This window comes from Leptonychotes weddellii, chromosome 9 (genome assembly GCF_054177405.1).
Source record: "Leptonychotes weddellii isolate Sample4059 chromosome 9, ASM5417740v2, whole genome shotgun sequence".
NCBI lineage: Eukaryota > Metazoa > Chordata > Mammalia > Carnivora > Phocidae > Leptonychotes > Leptonychotes weddellii.
The window spans coordinates 34,811,520-34,832,561 of record NC_138377.1 but is presented as its reverse complement, the minus strand read 5'-3'; the positions used below and the strand labels follow the sequence as shown (position 1 = coordinate 34,832,561).

Genomic DNA, 21,042 nt, shown 5'->3' with positions numbered 1-21,042 from the left:
AGGACATGGGAGAGGAGCTGATCAAGAAAAAGTGAAAGAAATGTGAAGAGGTGCTGAGGCCCAGCCGAGATGAGAAACTGAATATCCTGGGGCCCCAGTGTACTTGGCTGTCCAGCATGGCCCAGCAGAGCAGAGATAGCAGATCATGAGACTGGTCCGGGGGTCGGGAGGGGGGTTCTACTCAGATGTGGCTGAAAAGCAAGGTGTGAGGATGTTGTGAGGAGGGGTTGATAAGAGTGGGGAAGGAAATGTGGCCAGGAGGGGCCTCAGCGGCTGGAAGGAAACAGTTCATGGCCTAGGGAGGGCTCTGTATGGTCAAAGCCCAGTGTGGAGAAGGGCAGGAGGCTGGAGGGTGGTGTGCATGTCAGGGCAGGGCAGTTCCAGGGTGTGGGCCTGGGACTGGGGGGCAGAAGTGGCCCAGCAGTGAAGGCCAGATGATTGGAGGATGGCCTGGAGGGGAAACTGTGTAGAAAAAGGACTTTGATTCCACTTGGACAAACTTGTAGGATTTGCACTGAATTATGAAACCTAACGTGTAGAATAAAAAACTGTATTTGGTTGTTTAAGAACACGATGGAGAGGAGTGTGTCCTAAATATTTTGAGCAGTCTTCTTAAATGCAGGTTATACAAAGTCCATTTTTTGTTCCTTTCTGTAGGAAGGGTGGGAGGGAACATGTAATATATTTCCCTGGGTAAGAGAATTATTAACCAAAAGAGCTGAAAGCTCTAAAGTAAATTTGAGTATTTTCTAGTGCTAAGGAAGGCAATGGATTGATGCCGAATTATATGCACTTTTGTGCAATCCCACTAAAGTTTTATTTTCAACTCTGTGTATTTCTGTGTTTAATTTTTTTTTTTTAAACCGCAGGCATCTGTGTCTTCTGAGATTTGAGAAAATCAGAACAAATCACATTACCATGTATTTTTCTGGACTCCTATGTCCTGGGTGGTGTGAGGACACAAAGATACATAAGACTTAATTCTGGCCCCCAAAGGACTTCAAATTTAGTTGAAGAAACAAGACATAAACACAGGAAAAGTTAGATAATTATGCAGGATTTAAATAGCCAGGCATTACATGACTAATGGACAGATGCATTGTTCAGGCAGCAATTCCTACAGGAGTTCAGAAGAAAGGTCATTTCCGGCTGTGGCGGTAAGGGAAGGGTGTAGTGACTTCAGAAATGAAGGGAAAGAAGAAAGGGGTTACGTAGAAGGACCAAAACTTGGGAATTACTGAAGCCCTGTTCTGCAACTTCTACCCTACCTTTTGTCTCAGTTTCCCAAGCTGAGGAGGGAATGAGCACGTGCTGCCTCCCTGATTGCAGAGCTCAGACGCGCTGGTCTTGCCATACTGTGTCAGAGGTATCAACTGCACACCTGGGGAAGGTCTGTGGAGTTTTAGGTGTGTTTTAGGGTGTCATTTCTGTTGTTCACGTTTACCAAGTACGATGAAAAGAATCCATGTATTGCTGAAAGTTTGGCCTCGTTTTGTTTTGTTTTGTTTTCTAGTAAGGACTGGCTCCTCAAAGTCTGAAGACATTTTAAACAAATTACTAGACAAATGGCTGCTTTGGGAAAATGGTTTCCATGTTTCTTTCTTCATTTCCTTGAGAAAAGGTAATGATTAATAAGGACGTAAAACAGGAGAGGAGCCAGATGCCAGTTAGGAGGAAAATGTTTTGTAATTCACCTGTTCACCTGGCAATCCTCAAGGAAGTTCAGTGGGAACTGCAGGTTGGCTGGTGGCCACTTTGGGGGAACCCAGCCTGACCTCTGGCATTTTGGAGATTATGGCCTCAGAGTTCATGGGTATCTCGAGTAGAAGGCCATGGGTGTCAGGCATTTCAACTGTATTGTTAATTACTTTGGGAATATGAATGGTATTCATTAGGCAAGGGAGCTTGTACCCAGACTGTAACTAAGGGGGACCCTTCTTACACGACCAGCATCCCTTCAGCATCTCTGTATTCCATGCTTATGCATATTTATATACTTGCCTCAATTGCCAAAGGCTTTGAGGCATTCAGGGATCCTGGGGCTCTTAGTGTAATGGCGATGAAAATTGAACCCGCTTTAAACCACTAAGCGTGTTTCTCTGTCGAGGGATGTGGTCCTTCTGCTGTGGTCATCCCTTCTCCTAAGATAATAGTAGTAAGAGGCACTAAGTGAGACATGTCTGACACAAGTATTCAGATGAATAGGGAACTCTTATTTTCCCGAATATGTCCACTTTCTCACATATTCCCCAGCTCTACCCCTTCTCTGCATCTGGAACTCGTGACCTGAGGATCATAAGCAGGACCCTTTCCTACTTTGGCAGGTTGGGGATGTAGTAGAGCTAAGAGAAGGCAACAGCTGTGACAAAGAACAGGAAAAGAGGAAAGAGACAGGAAGATGAAGAAAGCATGCTTTACAACCACAGAGACAGGGTAGAGTCAGCTGGTAATTCTCAGTGTCACCTGCCCTACCCCAATCTAAACGTCCATGTCTGACTCAACATCTCCAGAGGACATGCACCCAGGAAAACCAACATCAGATGATGCGAATCAGATATTGCAAGTGTGTGCATGCGTGCATGCGTGCGTGCATGCGTGTGTGTGTGTGTGTGTTAGAGGTCAGCCCTGATGAACTGCCACACAGGTCTCGGTGGGTGAGGTCACGTGCAGGAGGTGCAGCAGGCCCAAGCTGTCCCTTGGTGCTGCTCTCGTCCTGGGATTTCCCTATTTTCAGCACCTAGCTTGGTGCCTGGTACGTAGTAGGTGCTCAATAAATGTTTCCTGGATGACTAACTGGATGAATGAGTGCTAACCCTTGTAAGAGGTTCTATGACTTGGGATCATTCTAGAAGGAATTCTGCCCAGAGTGGAATTGTGTCCTGCTTGTGACTTTCTTGTACCAACTGCAAATAATGTGTTACCCAGATAGACGATGAGCTCTTTTTTTTTTTTTTTAAAGATTTTTATTTATTTATTTGTCAGAGAGAGAGAGAGCGAGCACCAGCAGGGGGAGCAGCAGAGGGAGAGGGAGAAGCAGACTCCCGGCTGAGCAGGGAGCCCGATATGGGACTCGATCCCAGGACCCTGGGATCATGACCTGAGCCGAAGGCAGACGCTTAACGACTGAGCCACCCAGGCGTCCATAGACGATGAGCTCTTAACCTGGGGTCCTTGGAGGAACCTCCAGGTGTTTGAGAGCCTCATGATGTGGGATGCTAAGTGAGGATTTTCTAGGAAAGGGGCCAGACCAATCTGTGACCCAACCAGGCAGAGCAGTAGTGCTTTAACCTGGCCTAGTCCTTGCATGGGGATTCCAGCGGGTTCCTGACACAGCCCACCCTTCACTCTTCCCCGGCTATTACCAGAATTCCCCAAATTCCCGAATTGCCCCCTCATTATGTAGAAAAAAAGAGAGAGAGAGAGAGAAACCATACTTCCAAGATGATCTTGCCTTCCTTTGATCCTGGGGTGTGTCCTGACAGGGCAGAAGGCCTCATGCTAATGTTCCTTCTGCCTCATGGAGGGAGGAGGAGGATCCTCCAGACGATTTGTAAGGAAAGACTATAAAGGCAGAGCCGACCTAACGGAGTCACCGCCCAGCAGACACACGCATGTTTATGGAATAACAAAGGAAGGATAACTAGGCCAGAGGTCAGAGGACTTACTGCTGATGTGCCTTCTGGCAACTCATGGAGCTCTCCTGTAGGTAATTTCCCCGGTAAAACGAGCGCTAGCCCTAATTACCTCCTGGCTGTGGAGCTAACATGGATTCATAGCTGGAGTGTGCTATGGAGGTTGGAATGTTTTTATGATTTTTAAAAAAATTAAAGGTAAAAAGATATTTGATTATAAATGGTGATTTCTTCCTCCTAAAATAAAGTCATTAAAAATTTTTGCAGCCTTTGAAGGTGATATATTTGATGTAAGCATCCAAAGCACAGTTGATAATAACTGGTACTTACGGGGAACTCTTTGCAGGGTATTCAACAATGTATGCATGCATTTATTCATCATTTATCCAAAACACATGTGTATGTCCATCTACTCTGCACTAGGCCCTGGGAAACCTGCTTCAGCCCATGTTTCCTTTCGACACCCAGTCTGTGTACTTGGCCACAGGGTTTTGAATTTTTTATATCTGCTTTACTCTGAAGAACACTACTAGAATTTCCTCTGTGAAATACACCACTGACCTACTATTGGGGCAATTCCGAGGTTTGTAACCACTTCCTATGCACCCTATATGAATACACACTGAAACAGTGGTTCTGAAATTTAAGCCTGCATCAGAAGCACCTGGAAGGCTGGCTTGTGAAGATGCATCCCTGCACCCCACCCCAGAGTTTCTGATTCACTAGGTTTAGGTGAGGCTAGACTTGGCATTTCTAAGAAATTCCCTGGTGATGTGGACGTTGCTAGTTTGGGGACCACGTTTTGAGAAACACTGCATCAGGAATTTTTTTTTTTTCTTCCAGACCTAAGGTCCTTGGAAATGCTGCTTTTCCTGGGAAATTGGTGAAATTTCATTATGGTTAATGTGAATCATGTTTGTGATGCGGATTCCCTTTTTGCTTTGCTTTAGGAGTTCAGATTCAAATTTGTAGCTCAACTTTAATAAAAGTTAAATTGTTTACATTTAAACTTGGCCCCAGCCTTGATCTCCTGTTTGATTTTCCCCGTTCTGATTTTTTAGCTATTAATATTTTACAGTTTTGTTATACAACTTCTTGTAAATGGACTCTGTTGTGGAATATAATACATATTGATAAATATAACTGCAGCCAGTGTTCTTTTCTTGGGCATTTGGCTTTCAAATGCACTCCAAAATATTATGTTTTAAGCGTTTAATGCATTAGCTATGGAAATAGGTTCTCCAGGAGGCTGGGATTATTGATAGCAACTAACCAGAGTGTATTGAAAAGAAAAAATTTGATGAGAAAGTTCTCAGTAAAAAACATAGTTTGTTTTTTTATAAAACGACGGGGGCATAGATAATATACAATGGGTGTGCAAAAAATTATATGTATATGTTTTTAAAGATTTTATTTATTTATTTATTTGACAGAGAGAGCGAGCACAAGCAGGGGGAGCGGCAGAGGGAGAGGGAGAAGCAGGCTTCCCGCGGAGCAGGGAGCCCAACCTGGGGCTCGATCCCAGGACCCTGGGATCATGACCTGAGCTGAAGGCAGACACTTAACTGACTGAGCCACCCAGGTGCCCCCCAAAATTATATTTTTTATTGAGGACTCTACAAAAGCAAATTATACAGTTGCATAGGTTGTTGGGTGGACAGAGAAGGATGGAGTAATGAGAACAGTGAAGGAAGAAGTAATTATAGTGATGGCCAGACTTGAGTGGGCATCAGAGCCCGTCACCGGAGGACTTAGATCATGGGCTGCTGTTTACTAGGCTTGGGCTGAGGGCCTGCATGTGTGAGACGTACAGCAGGAAACTCTGGCTTCGGGGGAAGGGGGGCGCTGGGCAGGAGCCGGAGAAGGTCCTATAGCTCTTACTCCCTTGGCACTGGGCAGAAAAATGAAAAGCGGGGCTGTCTTGAAAACTTGCTCTGAGTCCATCTATTTTTTAGCTGAGGCATTCCTATTCAGATTTTCTACAACTCTTTGTGAAATCAGATAGTATAATGGGCATGATGTCATTTGCATTACACAGCCTTGGCTTCAGAAAAAATACTCATTATGTTAGATGGTAGCTGGAAGCAGTTTGTAGCTGACTTCTCTCTCTCTGTCTCCCCTCTTCCTTCTCTTTTCCCCTCTCTCTCACTTTGTGCTTTTCCTCTACTTTACTTTTAACTTAAGGGAAAACACCCTACCAACAGCTTGTCTGAAAACAGGTGGAGAAAGGAATACTTCTAAAATAAAGCCATGTGGGGGGCGCCTGGGTGGCTCAGTCGGTTAAGCGTCTGCCTTCGACTCAGGTTATGATCGCAGGGTCCTGGATCGAGTCCTGCATCCGGCTCTGTGCTCAGTAGGGAGTCTGCTTCTCCCTCTGCCCCTCCTCCCTGCCCTTCTCTCTCTCTCTCTCATTCTCTCCCAAATAAATAAATAAAATCTTTAAAAAAAAAATTTTTAGAAAGTCCTGGGGTGGTCACTGTGGACCTCCTCCAGGAGTGTGCAGTAACACAGAACGTCACAGTAGGAGAACTGGCTCAGGCTGGAGGTGCTAACCCTGTGCCAGGTGGGGGAAGTTAGGAACGGGATTATTTTAGCATTCGTATGGTAATATTGCGTACACACTCTCAAAAGGTTAGGTATTCTTTGGCACTGCTGCCTCTGGCTTTCTTTTCATCCGTTTGGTGACAGAATCAGATTCATCACCCATCAATATTGTCGCTAATTCAGACTTTAATTTCTCTAAGAGTTACCTGGATTTAGGGCTCACTGGAGGCAATTTTTATTTAAAAGGCATTTTTCTTAAATAGGCATTTTAAGATAATTTCAGATTTACAGAAAGATTGTGAAGATAATACAGAGAATTCTCATACATCCCCACACCCAGTTTCCTCTGTTATTACTGTCTTACGTCAGTATGGTACATTCGTCACAACTAATGAACCAATAATGATATACTATTCCTAAACCTCATAGGTTAATCAGATTTCCTTTGTTTTTACCTAATGTCCCTTTTCTGTGTCAGGATTCCATCCAGGATACTACATTTCATTGTCATGACTCCTTAGTCTCAAGGAGACTGTCATAGTTTCTCAGATGTTCCTTGTTTTTGGTGAGTTTAAAAGCTTGAGGAGTACCCGTCAGGTATTTTGTAGAATATCCTTCTATTTGGCTTTGCCTGAGGTTTCTCTTGTGGTTAGACAGGGGTTATGGAGTTTTGGGGAGGAAGACCACACTTAAGGTGTGGCGAGTTATGCCCCACCTCCTGGAGCGGGGTGGTATATACACACATTATTTGATCTTCTTTTGCTTTGGAGATTTGGCCCCTCCCCCCATTTATGTAGTCAACCATTTATTTAGGCCTGTGTGGACTTGTGAATATTTACTTTATACTTTAGGTTATATACAATACTACATTACTTTGTGGCTCAAACTCTTCCAGTTTTGGCCTTTGGGAGCTCTTTCAGTGTCCTTTCGTGGCATACCCCATCGTTGTGTCAGGTGAACGTGATAACCACTACACTATGGACCTCCCACCCATCATTGTGGGATTTTTTTTTCTTTAAACACTTTCTTACTCTTTCTGGCACTATAAGATGCTCCAGGCTCCCTTGATACATTCTTGGAATCAGCTATTTTTCCAAGGAGCCCTGGTTCCTTTTTATCAGAAATGGAATTTGAAACCAAGTTCTGGATGCTTCGATGTGCGTGTTGTTCATTGCGTCCAGGTCCTCCCAGCTGACGGGAAAGAGATGTATGCATCTTAACTTCTGTATACGCACATATCTGTAAGTATTTCTAGATCTATCCCTCTGTAGCTGTATTAAGCAAACCTGAGTTCATAGGGATGTCTCCAACTCCAGGGCGGTACCACGGGCCATTCCAGCCTCTCTCCCTTGTCTGTGGACTCCCACCACCTTCCAGCCATCCGTTACTCACAGGTGTAGTCAGAACGGTTAACTGGGATCACTCCCCCCACGCAACTTTAGCTAGAGTTCAGTGCTTCCTTTTGCCTTGAGTCTTCCCTAACGTCCGGAGTTCCTTAGGTCAGCCCCTTTTCCCTCACTCCCTTCAGTGAGGTGATTGCATACATTTTAATACAGCTGATTCTCATGTTGTGGTCTGCATTCCATCCCGGGATCTCTTGACTCCCTTTTTTAACGGCATGCATTCAGGTTCACTATGCTGTGAAGTTTTAAGGGTTTTGACAAATGCTGAGTGTCCTGCATCTACCCTACTCCTACTGCTCTAGAAAATCCCCTGTGCTAATGAAGGCATTCTTAAGAATTTGGAAGTGCTGCTAGGTAGAAGAAATAGGAATAAATATTAGACAACAGTATCTTATAGGAAAAGGCTGTGGGGCCTTGTCGTTTGCTGCTTTAAGAGAAGGAAACCGTGTGGGTTGGGTTTTCCATTTTGGTGAAAACCCCCCCCAAAGAGTCCTAGTTCAAGGTGTTTGAGTACCTCCAATTTAGATGAGGGGTGGGAAGTGGGTGGTGGCTATTCTATCTCAGGTTTCTCTTCTTACTTCCCAAGCCCATCCATAGCCCCAACTCACCATTTTGTGTAACATCCTGTTGAAAGTCCTACCAGCCTGTTGCATCTGAAAGCAGTTCTGGTTTTAATTTCACCTGATGTTTAGAAACTGCTCTACTGTTAGGCTGTCACCTGGCTGATGCCCTGGTGGGCTTGCAGCTGTGGATGGAAACTAGTTCCTAAAAGCAGACAAATGTTGCTTTAGGAAGAAGGGGGAGAGTGGAGCAGGTGAACTTCATGAAACCTTCTTGGGTGGCACATATGAATCCTGTCTATCAAAAAGACAAATGCTTTAGGATTCTATTCACAGGGTGGTGGGAATGGTAGTGGAGACCCTAGAACCCAAACCTAGTTTAACCTGCCACCAATTTATTCTTTTTCCCTCTGGGTGACTGTACAGTATGGTGGGGATAATGGTGCTAATCTCCTCACTCAGAAGGCAATTGTGAGGATAAATGGGGGGGGGGGGGGAAAGCATGTGAAACTGCACATGAATATGGTGCCTTTCTTCACTCTCTTCTTTCCCTTTTACTAGTTCTGCTTTCTCCCAGCCTCTGAACATGACTTTGGTCCTTGACCCTTTGCTCTTCCAACTGTACCTTCAGTCCTTGGGATCAGCTGTCTTGTGGCTCAGTTGTGCTTTTGCTTGGCCCTTTGTTTTAAGTTTCAGACGCATCTATCTTTTTGCCAAACACTTCAACCTGAATGTCTCCTTACAAAATCAATATGTTTAAAAATTAAAGTAGTCCTCAACCAACTTAACTTCTAGACACTCTTACTTCTTGAACCAGGCTGTCTTAGAAGTTTTCAGTTACTGGAGCCCTTTTTGGCTTTTCATCATCTCAAATCTTAGTCCACACGTCATGCTGAACTCCTTTTGCAACGTTTTCCTCCTGTCTCCTCCACTGCCCACCTGTACCATCGGAATAGACTCTTAACTGTGCCCGCTATCCCCAGTCCAGTCTACTCCCTGCCAGGTTGGCTTCCAGCCTATCTTTTACTATTACTAGTCTCCTTTTTTAAACCTAAATTTGAACTCCACTTGGCATCCAAACTTGCATTTCTAGCTTTCCCTTCAAACTCAATTAAACTATGTAGTATAGTTTAACTAAACTACATGGTCCTTCCTGCCTCTGTGCTGTTCTCTCTCTTCCTATCTTGGCAGGGGAAATTGTAGAAGTGCTACTAAACTTGCAGGGGAAGGTACAGGGGTAGGGATGCACTATAACTTAGAACGAGGAGGACCTTTCCAACAGAGCTGCTAAAGATGGGATGGGTATCATGGAAGAAGTCTATCTGTTACCTCCTGGTTCCCATGCCTGAGGACCCCATTAAGTCCTTGTCTTTCTCCACCTCTGAAGCATGTGGCTTCTCGTCTTTTTTGAAGTTGCTTTCTCCCATGTCCATGACACCACACTTGGACGAGGCCACCCACCTCTCGGATTGCATCTCTGGGTCTTCTTTCTTCCATCTCCTAAGTGAATCTCCTCTCCTGTTGCTCCCATTCCTCTGCTCTTTCTTGAAAAGTTTCATGGCTCTTAGTGATCACCTTTTGAGAAAGATTCCCAAATAAGAACCCCAGACCTATCTTTATAGTTTGTCTGTGTTTCTAACTTCTTGTCAGATGTTTCTATTTGAGTACCTTGTGTCCAAATTTGAACTCATTTCCTTCCTTCTAAAACATGTTCCTTCCCCCTGAGTTCCCTGGCTTGATTAATGGCAACAGAGGTTGGCAGACTTTTTCTGTAAAGGGCCAGACAGTAAATATTTTTGGCTTTGTGGGCCTTAAGGTCTTGGTCCTAACTACTTAACTCTGTAGCACAAAAGCACCCACAGATAATATATAAACAAAGATAGGTGTGCTGTGTTTCAGTAAGATTTTACTTACAAAAATAGACAGTGGGCTGAAATTGGCCTATGGGTCATAGTTTGCTGACCCCTCGGTTACCCATGTCCCACATTCAATATTTCTTTGCCTTTCTACTACTTCCATTTACTATCTTCATGTGATATTTAATTTCTGCTGATTCTACCCTTATGAAACGTTTCTTATTTCTAGAGCATAGTGCTTCCCCATGCATTGGTCTAGTAGACAAAATACCCCTTTTACATGTTACTGTCCATCAGTCTGCATAATCAGAAACCTCTAATGACTGCCCTTGGCCTGCATAATAAGGTTAAAGTTCTCCCAGTGCAGCTTCTTCTACGGTTTTGCCTCCAGCCTTCTCTTAGTCCTCTGAATGGACACTCTTCCACGTACACTGGTCTAGTTTGTGTTCTGCTATTTGTTCTATCTCTGCTCATGATGCTCTCCTGACTCACAGTGGCCTCCCTTTCCACTTATTGAAACTTGAATGTCCCCTCTTGATCTGCATGATCTGAATGTCCCCTCTTGATCTGCATATCTTTTCCGCTGAGACTGTCCTGGGCTGTATTTTATATCTTTGTAGCCTTCCTCCTTCTCCATCTGAGGCAGCCCAGTAGATGGTCTGTGGACGTGGGTAATGGTCACACATTGAACTCTGTCTCTCCTCCAGATCTGCCCATTCCTTTGGAGTTCCTGTCTCAGTTAATGGCACCGGAGATCATCATTGGCCTTGGAGACTCTGTGACTGCTTATCTTTAATCCTCTATCACACCTCTGTTACAAGGTTTAGCTGCTTTTCCCTCTCCTGTTCCCCCCCCACCCCGCCTCCTCCTCTCCATCCCCTCTGTTGCTGGCTTAGCTCAAGTCCTCTCCATTCTTCACTAAGACCACTTGACTAGCCTTTGAATGTGTATCTCCAACTCCAGCTTCTCTCTGCTTACAACCCCAACACCCTTTCTGTAGGGACCTGTCATGTAGGTGTGATTCTGCAACACTGTTGATTGAAACCCCTCAGTGGTTTTCCATTGTCCTAGGGTAAGGGCTAGCTTTCCAATGTGCCATGAGGCCATGACTGATTGAATACCCTTTCCTCTCCAGCCTCATTTTTGGCCCATTTCGTTCACACAGTCTACATTCAACCATATGTAACCCCAAAATGTCCTCTATGCATTTGTATACACTTCCTTCTCTAATCTACCTGGAAAACTATCTGAATTTCTAGGAAGGGTATAAATGTCCTTTCTTATGCAGAGCTTTCATCTCTTCTTCTCTCCAGAAGACCAATAAGAATAAAGGTGTCATAAGATAACCATTGGGAGAGACACTTGGGCTTGATGTATTTTCTAGTGTCCCTTCAGAGTTTTTTAAAGTTGACCTGGAGCCTGAGCAATGAGCAATTAAGTAGAGAAGTTTATAAAACATCTTGAATACTTAAGTATGCTAAATATGTAGTTTTGACTTATTCCTTGCTTTGGTTTTGCTAGAACTTTTGCCTTCTTCCTCTATTATAATGGATAGTGAGAGTCAACAATGTAGAATAATTCTGGATTTATTTATATCCCCCCCCTTTTAAATAACCTGACATCTTCAGTTTAAAATGTTAGGATAGGGGGTGCCTGGGTGGCTCAGTCGTTAAGTGTCTGCCTTCGGCTCAGGTCATGATCCCAGGGTCTTGGGATCGAGCCCCACATCGGGCTCTCTGCTCAGCGGGAAGCCTGCTTCTCCCTCTCCCACTCCCCCTCTTGTGTTCCTTCTCTCGCTGTGTCTCTCTCTGTCAAATAAATAAATAAAATCTTTTAAAAAAAAAAAATAAAATGTTAGGATAGGGACAGAGCAGGAGGGAATAATTATTTCATTACAAATATTTGATATCTGCCTCTTCACTCTAGAAAAGTAACATAACATCCATGGCAAAACTTACTAGACTCTCCATCTCCTGCTATTTCTCCTCTCTTGTGGCAGCTTCCCCTCAGAGAAGGAGGCTTCTTCTGGGGCTAACAGCCCTTACCGGACAACCCACAGAGGCTGTGGAAAAGGAAGGAGGCTGTGAGGCTGCTGAGTAGGATGACATACATCTCCTCCGGCCATGGTCAAAAGCTACCTGTCCCTTTCATCTAGTGCCTCATCCTGGCAAGGAGAGAGTATGTTCTCATTCTGGAAGGGTCTATGGAGCAGAAAAGAGAAGGGTTGAGATCATGAAGAAAGTGACCCTTTAAAGTGTTCTTTGATGTGGGGGATACCCAATATGGAGAGGGAACGCAATTGCTGTGGTTCTCTCTAGATTCAGAATCTGCTTTGGTAGGAGGTCCTTGGGGACACCCTCCTGGAGGAGAAGGAAGGTGCCTTCTTAGTTTTGGAGAGTGCTATTTTGAGAGGCCTCTGCTCTTTTCCAGGTTGGGTGTTTGGCTTCTTCACAAGGACTTGGCCTGTTCCTTTTAGTCCATTAGGAGCAGCGCCAGCAGCTCTAGACTGCCTGGGGGCCTAGGCAGGTCCCTTCAGAGCCTCTGTCCTCCTTCACAAAGGAGGCATCAGGTAAACCTTCCACCACCAAATTAAACTCCTAAGAGCTAAACGGGGAGGACTTGTAGTGGAGCATTTTGAAGAGCCTCAGGCAACTTTCATTTAATTTACATTTTCAGTCCCTCAGATACTGGAGTCAAAGATTGAGAGAGACACACCCAGAACAGTACACCATTTCTCTCCTTAGCCCACTCCTTGGCAGAGGAAAAAAAAATAGTCCTCAGAGATACCCAGTCTTGACTATTCCTGATTTTTTGTTATAGGCAGAAAAACTTTGAAAAATTAATTTTTTTTTAAAGATTTTATTAATTTATTTGACAGAGAAAGAGCACAAGCAGGCAGAGAGGCAGGCAGAGGGAGAGGGAGAAGCAGGCTCCCCGCTGAGCAGGGAGCCCCATGTGGGACTCGATCCCTGGACCCCGGGATCATGACCTGAGCCGAAGGCAGCTGCCCAACTGACTGAGCCACCCAGGTGCCCCTGAAAAATTAATTTTAATGCACTAGACGTTTACCTTTGCCAGAAGAGACATCGTTTATGCTAGAACATAGGGGTAATTGGCTCTGAGTTGAAATAATTCTAAATTTAAATTTACAACAGTTTTGTGGGTATGTGTAGCTGGGCTGGTGAAGAGTTATCATGAGCCTTAAGTATGAATTTTAGAGACAAATTCTTTAGTAGTCTTCAAACCTCTTTACTTGCTCAGTGGAGTTCAGAAACCACTTCTGACTTGGAATGTAAAATATTAGATATGAAAGAAACTTAAAGGCTAGACCACTAGATGTCCTGTGACCAGAGCTGTGGTCACAGCCCGGGGCTCTTTTTCCCATCCCCCTCTTTCACCACAGTGGAGGGTCCAGACTTGGTGAGATGAGGATTTAATCACTAAAATAAAGATAATATCTTCCTTCACTTTCAACTTCAGTCAGATTTGATAAGCCCCACTTTTCTGTTCAGTTTTTGCCACCTTTTTCTGATAATTTTTAATCTGTGGTACTTCTTAGTGCGCCTTTAACTCCTAAAACTTATCTGATTGTTAGACGAAAATAGAAAATCAGCAGGGCTGTAGGATTTGCCTCGTTCACCCTCTTTTGCTCTAAAGTCCTTCCCGCAGTGAGGGGACGCATTGTGCGTCTACAGCACATGACACTGACTCGGGTCCTCCAGGCAGCTGACTAATGGGTCCTGAGCTGCCTGCTGCTTTTCACCAGCCCCAGCACAGACTTGCCACGCTTAGCAGCTCCTGCCTCGTACCCCCGTAGGGAGCCATCTAGTGACATCATCAGGCTGGTCTGGGGCCATGCCCACTGGCCTTGGCAGTGAAGAGGTGAGCCTGGTACACCGAAGCCTGGCATTTGGCAGGGAGCACCCTCAGGTGCTGACGGCACGAGTCTTGCCTGAGTTCCCGAAGGAGTCCGGTGATGTGATGACCCAACATACCAGAAGCCCAGGCAAGCTGGCATCAGGGAGAGCAAAAGACTGTGGGCAAGGCTGCAGTGACCTATAGGCAGGCGCAGTCCCACACAGCAGCCTTGAGGCAGGCTGCTATGGAGCCAGTATGGGAATCTTCCCTGACCTGGGTTTTGGCTTGGCTTCACTGCTCGTGACCTTGGTCAATTCCACAACCTCTCTGAGCCTCCATTTTCCCCCATCTCTATAGTGGTGCTGGTGATACTTACCTTGCAGGTGGTGAAGGTGAGAAACAGTGTAGGTTAGACCCTTAGCTCCTACACATTGATGAACTCAAGACATAGTAGCTCTTATTTCTATTACTAAAGAACACAGCCACACACCTCCTTGTTGGTTATTGGGACAATCCTGTATTTTTTTCCACTAGGAATTAGAACTCTCATTCTTAAGCCCGATAGTTTCAGCTGGAAGAGAATTGTGAAATGCTTTATCATGTTTTTAGGTTGTTACTTATCCCTAGAGCAAGACTTAGAAAAATTACAGAAACAAGCCACCAAACCAAAAATCTGAATATCACAGATGTCTGGCTCAAGGCCCAGAGAGTCTAGGTGAACTTCTACCTTTGCCCAAATAAAGGATTGTTTTTTCTTTTAATATGCTAGGTCCCTCTGCTTATCCCAGGACAAGATGAATATTAAGTAGACAGAAGGTTCCTGTCTATGATCAATTCTAATGCCTTTTGTGAAGGGAAATGGTTGTAAATTATTACCAGTTAATTAAATGAGTGTTTCCGTTGAGTCCTGTGTGCAGGCTTTTATCCAAGCCTGTTTAGAATCATGCAACATCAGAGCTAGAAGGGTTTTTAGACAGCCCTTTTATTTCATGGCCAAGGAGACAGAGTCAGGATGTAAGTGACTTGCTCAAGTGATGCCAAGGGGAAAGCAAACCTTAGCTAGGGGTACAGGGGGGAAAAAGGGGGTTCCTGGAGATTTGGTGGGTATATCATGTGAACAGAGCATTATTCCTAAACAGTGGGCCCATGCAGTCCTTATGCTACTGGTATGCCTTGGTGCCATCTTGGAGTGCTTTTCTATTTTATGAAGTGCTGTCACATTTTTATTATAAGATAAAATATTATTTCTGTTTTATAGGTGATGAAATTGAGGTGGTCAAATGAAACTTCCAGTTCAATTCATTAGACCAAATCAATAGATATTTGGAGTGTTTACTTGGTTCAAGGAACTCTGCTAGGCCCTTTGGGGAACATAAAAGTGTCAGATCCTGCTGGAATGGAGTGTACAGACTTATTGCAAGTGACTGGATATAAGTATGTGAAATTTATCTAATTGTTCAAGGGCATAGATAAGTGTTAAGATAATAATCAAGATAGGAATTTTGAGACTGGAGGAATCAGTGTGCATGTCAAGATCTTCCTGGCAAAACTTTCTTCCTTCAGCTCCTGTGACTGTGTCATTTTCATCAGGTGCACTTGGTTACGCATCCCACCTGCAGCCCCAGGGAACTACTTTGGGAAATCCTGAGCACCTGGCAATGATCCCAGCCCTAGGAATAATTCAGTAAATGTTTGAATGAATGGATAGGTGAAGAGAGATTTTCCAAGCAGAGACAACAGCATGAGCAAAGGTGTGGCTATGCCCTGGTGAGTAGACAGGCCTGACCAGAAGAGCAGGTTTAAAGAATGGAAGCTTGAAAAAGAGGTTTGGATAAATTAGTGGGGAGGCAGTGAAAAGAGAACCCAGACAGCTAGGTGGAGCAGCTTGAATTTTATTCTGAAGGCACTGGGAAGCCAGAGGAGGCTTTGCTGGGGAAAGTTGATGAGAGTGGCACTTTGGAAAGGGTATCTGGGGCAGTGAGGTGTAGACTCTTTTTGTTTGTTTTTAATTTTGAAATATATCAATTTCTTTTTTTGTTTTTTTGGTCGCTTGTATATATCCTGTACTTGATGTCATATCTTGTACTTGGGTGTCATATCTAAGAAACCATCACCTAACCCAAGGTCAGGAAAATTTAATCCTTTGCTTTCTTGGAAGATTTTTACAGTTTTAGCTCTTGCATTGGGTCTGTGATCCACTTTGAGTCCATGTTTATATATGGTAAAAGGTAGGGGCCACCTTCATTCCTTGGCATGTGGATATCCAGTTGTCCTAGCATCTTTAGTTAAAAAGAATATTCTTTCTCCATTTAATTGTCTGGGTACTCTCATTTTGGTAATCCCTCCCTACCCACTTGTCCTATTTTCCTTATTCCCATCCCCGGGCAACAACTGATGAGTTTTCTATCAGTATAGATTAGTTTGCCTTTTCTAGACAGAACGTACTCTTTTTTGTTTGGTTTCTTTCATTCAGTATTCTTCCATGTTGTTTGCAGGCATCAACAGTTCATTCTTTTTATTGTTGAATACTATTCCAGTGTGGGGCTTTACCACATTTTTAAAAACTCCTGTGAGCATTTGTGTACATATCTTTGTATGGACATATGCTGTCTTTATTCTTGGGTAATTATTGGAGGGGAATGGCTAGATCAAACGGGAGGTATACATGTAACTTTTTAAGAAAATGTCCAACTGTTTCCAAAGTAATGGTACCATTTTACAGTCCCATCAACAGTGTGTAAGAATTCCAGTTGTTCTGTATTTGTACAAACAGTATGGTTAGACTTCTTAATGTTAGCTATCCTAGTAGGTATATGTTGTTGTTGCATTGTGGTTCTAATTTGCATTTCTTCAAAGAGTAATGATGTTGAGCTTGTTTTTTGTATCTATTTGCCATCTGTATATCTTCTTTGGTGAAATGTGAAGTGATGAAATCCGTTTTTGGAAAAGTTGGATTGTTTGTTTTCTTATTATTGAGTTTTGCAAGTTCTTTATCCTGGATACAGATATTTTATCAGATATATGATTTACAACTATTTTCTCCTAATCTGTGACTCATCTTTCATACTCTTGACTGTGTCTTTCAAAGAGCAGAAACTTTAATTTTGATGAAGTCCAATTTATCATTGTTTTTCTTTCATGGATTGTGTTTTTGGTTTCATATCTAGAAAAATTTGTCTAACTCAGAGTCCCCCCAATTTTCCCTTATGTATTTTTCTTGAAGTATTAAATTTTTTTTTAAAGATTTTATTTATTTGTTTGAGACAGAGAGAATGAGAGACAGAGAGCATGAGAGGGAGGAGGGTCAGAGGGAGAAGCAGACTCCCCGCCGAGCAGGGAGCCCGATGTGGGACTCGATCCCGGGACTCCAGGATCATGACCTGAGCTGAAGGCAGTCGCTTAACCAACTGAGCCACCCAGGTGCCCCTTGAAGTATTAAATTTTAAGTTTTCATTTAGGTCTGTGATCCATTTTGAGTTAATTTTTGTGTAAGTTACAAGGTCGGAGTTGAAGTTCTCTGTTTTGCATGTGGACATCCAGTGGTTACAGCACCATTTGTTGACTCTGAGTTTTTCTCATCTATTTGTGCTTTTAGAATGTCATTTTTAAAAAGTTCATTGCTTACTGAGTTTTGACCAGGGCCCAGGAGTTGCCCTCCTGATCCACAGAAGCGGTCTTTGGAGAGAAGGGTTAGTACAGTCATTCGTCCCTGAATGTCTGTTACAGAAAGCATGCTCAATGTGTCCATTTCCATGTGAAGTCCCCCTAGCACTCTGGCCTTAACCCTGTCCTGTTGGACATTCTCTCAGTGCTTTAGATGATGACATAGCTACTGTAGGCCCTGGAGTCCATAAAGCTGAGAAGGAAAGTGATTTGAACCAACTGGATTTGGGATTCAGCAAACCTTGGGCCCTAAAACAAGCTGAAATTCTAGGGAAAAAACACGAAGCTCCTAGGATTTGGGGCCTAATCACTACACAGGATGTGGGAAGCAGAGCCTTATGGGCCATAGAAGAGATGCAAAGATTTTAACAAATTCAACCTGGGTCACTGGGCCTTCTCATAGTGCTCATGCAGTCTGTCGCTGCATTAGTAAGGGACAGTGTCATTGTCAAGATCAAGGTTGGTCATAATCTTGCTCTCCCCTGTGAGGGTCGGGTTATACCTGCAGGCTGATGTTCTCTCTTTAAGGGCCTATGCCCTTAAAGGAGGCTGTGATTAAAGAGAGAAAATAGGGCACATCTGGAGGAAACTGATCAGAATGTTGGAAGGAGAAAACCATGCCCTATCTGAAGCTGATGAAAGAGCTTGGGATATCCATATTTGTTAACTTTTTTACTCATTAGTTCCATGAATGTTTCAGTCCTCTTATGTTCAAGGTAAGATTCTAAGGGACAGGACATAATGATTGCAACATGATATGGAGTCCAGCGATGGTCTCTAGAATGGTGTGGAGTTGCCCAACTGCTTCAAGAGGTCTAGGAAGATCTTCCTGTAAAGATGAGTTTTGAGTTGAGTCTTTATTTTTTTTTTAAATTTAAATTTAATTAACATATAATGTATTATTGGTTTCAGAGGTAGAGGTCAGTGATTCATCAGTCTTATATAATACCCAGTGTTCATTACATCACATGCCCTCCTTAATGTCCATCACTTGAGTTGAGTTTTGATTGACAAATAGGAGTTTGACAATTAAAGAGAGGAAAGGGTTTTCCAGGCAGAAAGACTGCATGCCCCCAGGCCCTGGGCAATAAGTGTCAGACAGGTAATGTGTATTTTTCACAGTTTTGACTATATTCCCCAGTATGCTGTCTGACTGTAACCCGTTTTGTTGATCTCTCAGATTAAATGAAAAGACATGCCTCCCAGAGGAGTCTACAAGTAATTCGAAGAGGCTGGGGGTACAGGTTGTGTATGTGTTTGGCATGGTGGGGACACAGCATGGAGGGCTATGTGCCAGGCTAAGGAGTTTGGACCTTATCATGGAAGGAGGGGAAACATGGAAGGGTTTTAAATTAGGAAGTCACATGGTCAGATATTCATTTTTGAAAACTGTCATTGGCAGCAGTTGGGGGAGGGTGAGTCTGGAGACAGGAAATAGCTAGAAGGCCATTGCACTTGGCCAGGTGAGGGATGGTGGTAGGAGTAGGGAGGAAGAGGCAGGTTTAGGAGAGGCACAGAAAGTGGGTTTGATGGGATCTGGTAGAATTATATGTAGGTGGTGAGGAGCCTGGGCTGCTGCGTCAGTGGTGGAGTCAGGACTGTGGGGTGTCAATTAAGGGAGTATAGGATAAGAATTTGGATTCTGGGCATGTTGATGTATTGAATTAAAGGAACTTGTCTCAGTAGGACAAGGGGATGGAGACTTCGAAAAGGTGCATATATAGGTTTGGGAGTGAAGTCTGTTGTAGAGACTTAGGAAATGAATATGACCCTGCCCCCTGTCTTTAGCCTGTACCCTTTTGGAGGTTCTGATATGTTTGTTTCTTTCTCTTACTTCTGCCCCCAAAGAATCTCAAGTTGGTGCTGAAATCATAAGGCTGAATCTTTCAATAGAAGAAAAAGAGGACTTAGCAAGATTTAAAGGCAACCTGTGGGAGGGAGGGTGGGAGGGAGAGAGAGAGAGATTGAGAGAGAGAGAGAGGGAGAGATGCTGGAAAGGAGCCTGAAAGAGAAAGAGTGAGAGGGAAGACCAGGGAAGAGGGTGTCCTGGAAGTAAGGAAATTCGTGATGAAAGAAGCTGTGAGGATCAGAACTGCAGAGATCAGTGGAGATGAAAACAGACATATCTTTAGATTTGACAGTGGGACATGCCAAGGGTTGCAGGAGCTGCTTCAGTACCAGAGGGAGGCAGAAGGTCAGGCTGTAGGTGGCAGCATGGATGTTAGAAGGTATAGGGGGGAGGCGATAACTGTTTTTAAATATTTGACTTACCTCTTTGGCTGCCAATTTGTCTAAGTCTTTAGGTGCCTATGATAGGACACCCTACTCACTGGCCAAAGCAAAAGGAATTTACAGGCTCAAATAACTGAAAAGTCCAGAAGAATCAAGCAAGGCTTGATTTCAGTGTGTAAGTGATATCAAGATCTGGTCTCTTTCTGTCTCTCCGCTTTCTCTTCTTATCTGGCTTCCTTCTCCAGCCCAATGTGGTGGCAGGAAGAGTACTGGACACTCCCCAAGTTTATGTCCTTCTAGATAAAGTTCAGCAGAAGTGAGATCTTGTCTCTTTCTTGTAGATCCAGGATTCTTAATTGGACCTACTTGGATTTTGTGCCCAAACCTGAGCCAGTGACTGTGGGAAGGGAATAATGATTACTCAGATGATCGGATAGAGGGCATGTGTCTGCTCCTGCTAGTCATCGTGGCTAGAGGAATTCAGTGCACTGATTGGCAAGGCCTGGGTCATGTGGCCAGTGGATCTGGGAACAGAATCCCAGCTGAATCACTGGGACTACCTGCAAGGGAGGGGTAGTTCTCAAATAAGAGCTGAAGTGCAGTTCCTGGAGGCTGGAATGGATGTTTTGGCTGGAAAGAAAATAGCCACCGGAGCTGTAGGGGAAAGACTAGGATCAGTGCATGGAAATTATTGGTTTCTACACTTCTGCTTTTAGAGAGAGATCTTTCTATGCACTGCAGGAATGAACGAGGCCAGCTGTGGAGGTAGCAAGTTGGCTGACGCGGGGTTGGGCTGGGGGGGTGGGGGAGGTCCAAGCAGTCACTGTGAATAGACGCCAACAGCCCATCAGCGCTGAGTAAATGGAGGAGGTGATCTGGAAGGCCGTTTCCAAACTGTTTCTCTGTAGCACAGTTAGGAATTCATTTTTATACTAAAACTCAGTATACCCTCAAAATGCATATGAAACCGCAAGCAGAAGTTTCACGACAGAGTACTTTTCCTTACTACGTGACACGTGCGTCTTTACTCTTCCAGAATCCCAGTTGTGTGCAACCCAACTCCGTTGTTTTCACATTAAACTAATGTCAAACCTGCCATTCGCAACCCCCTATTCTAAGGTCAGGGGTTTAGGTGGCGTAGGCTTGAAGCTGGTGTTTGAGTCTGGCTTTTCCATGGTGCTGGTGGCAGTGGTCAAAACTGAGGAAGCAAACCTGTCCTGCCTGTGCAAGTTCTGGATCCTGCCAGTGCCAGAGCGGCTCCGGGCCGTGGGCGGGGGGGGGGGGGGGGGGGGGG

At 44.1% G+C, this 21,042-nt stretch overlaps 1 protein-coding gene across 1 annotated transcript in view; it reads left to right on the top strand.

Annotated features, from left to right (window-relative positions):
* The window catches only part of PRKCH (protein kinase C eta), a 204,241-nt gene that overhangs the window by 42,211 nt on the left and 140,988 nt on the right, over window positions 1–21,042 (top strand). The gene's annotated exons all lie outside the window — the stretch shown is intronic.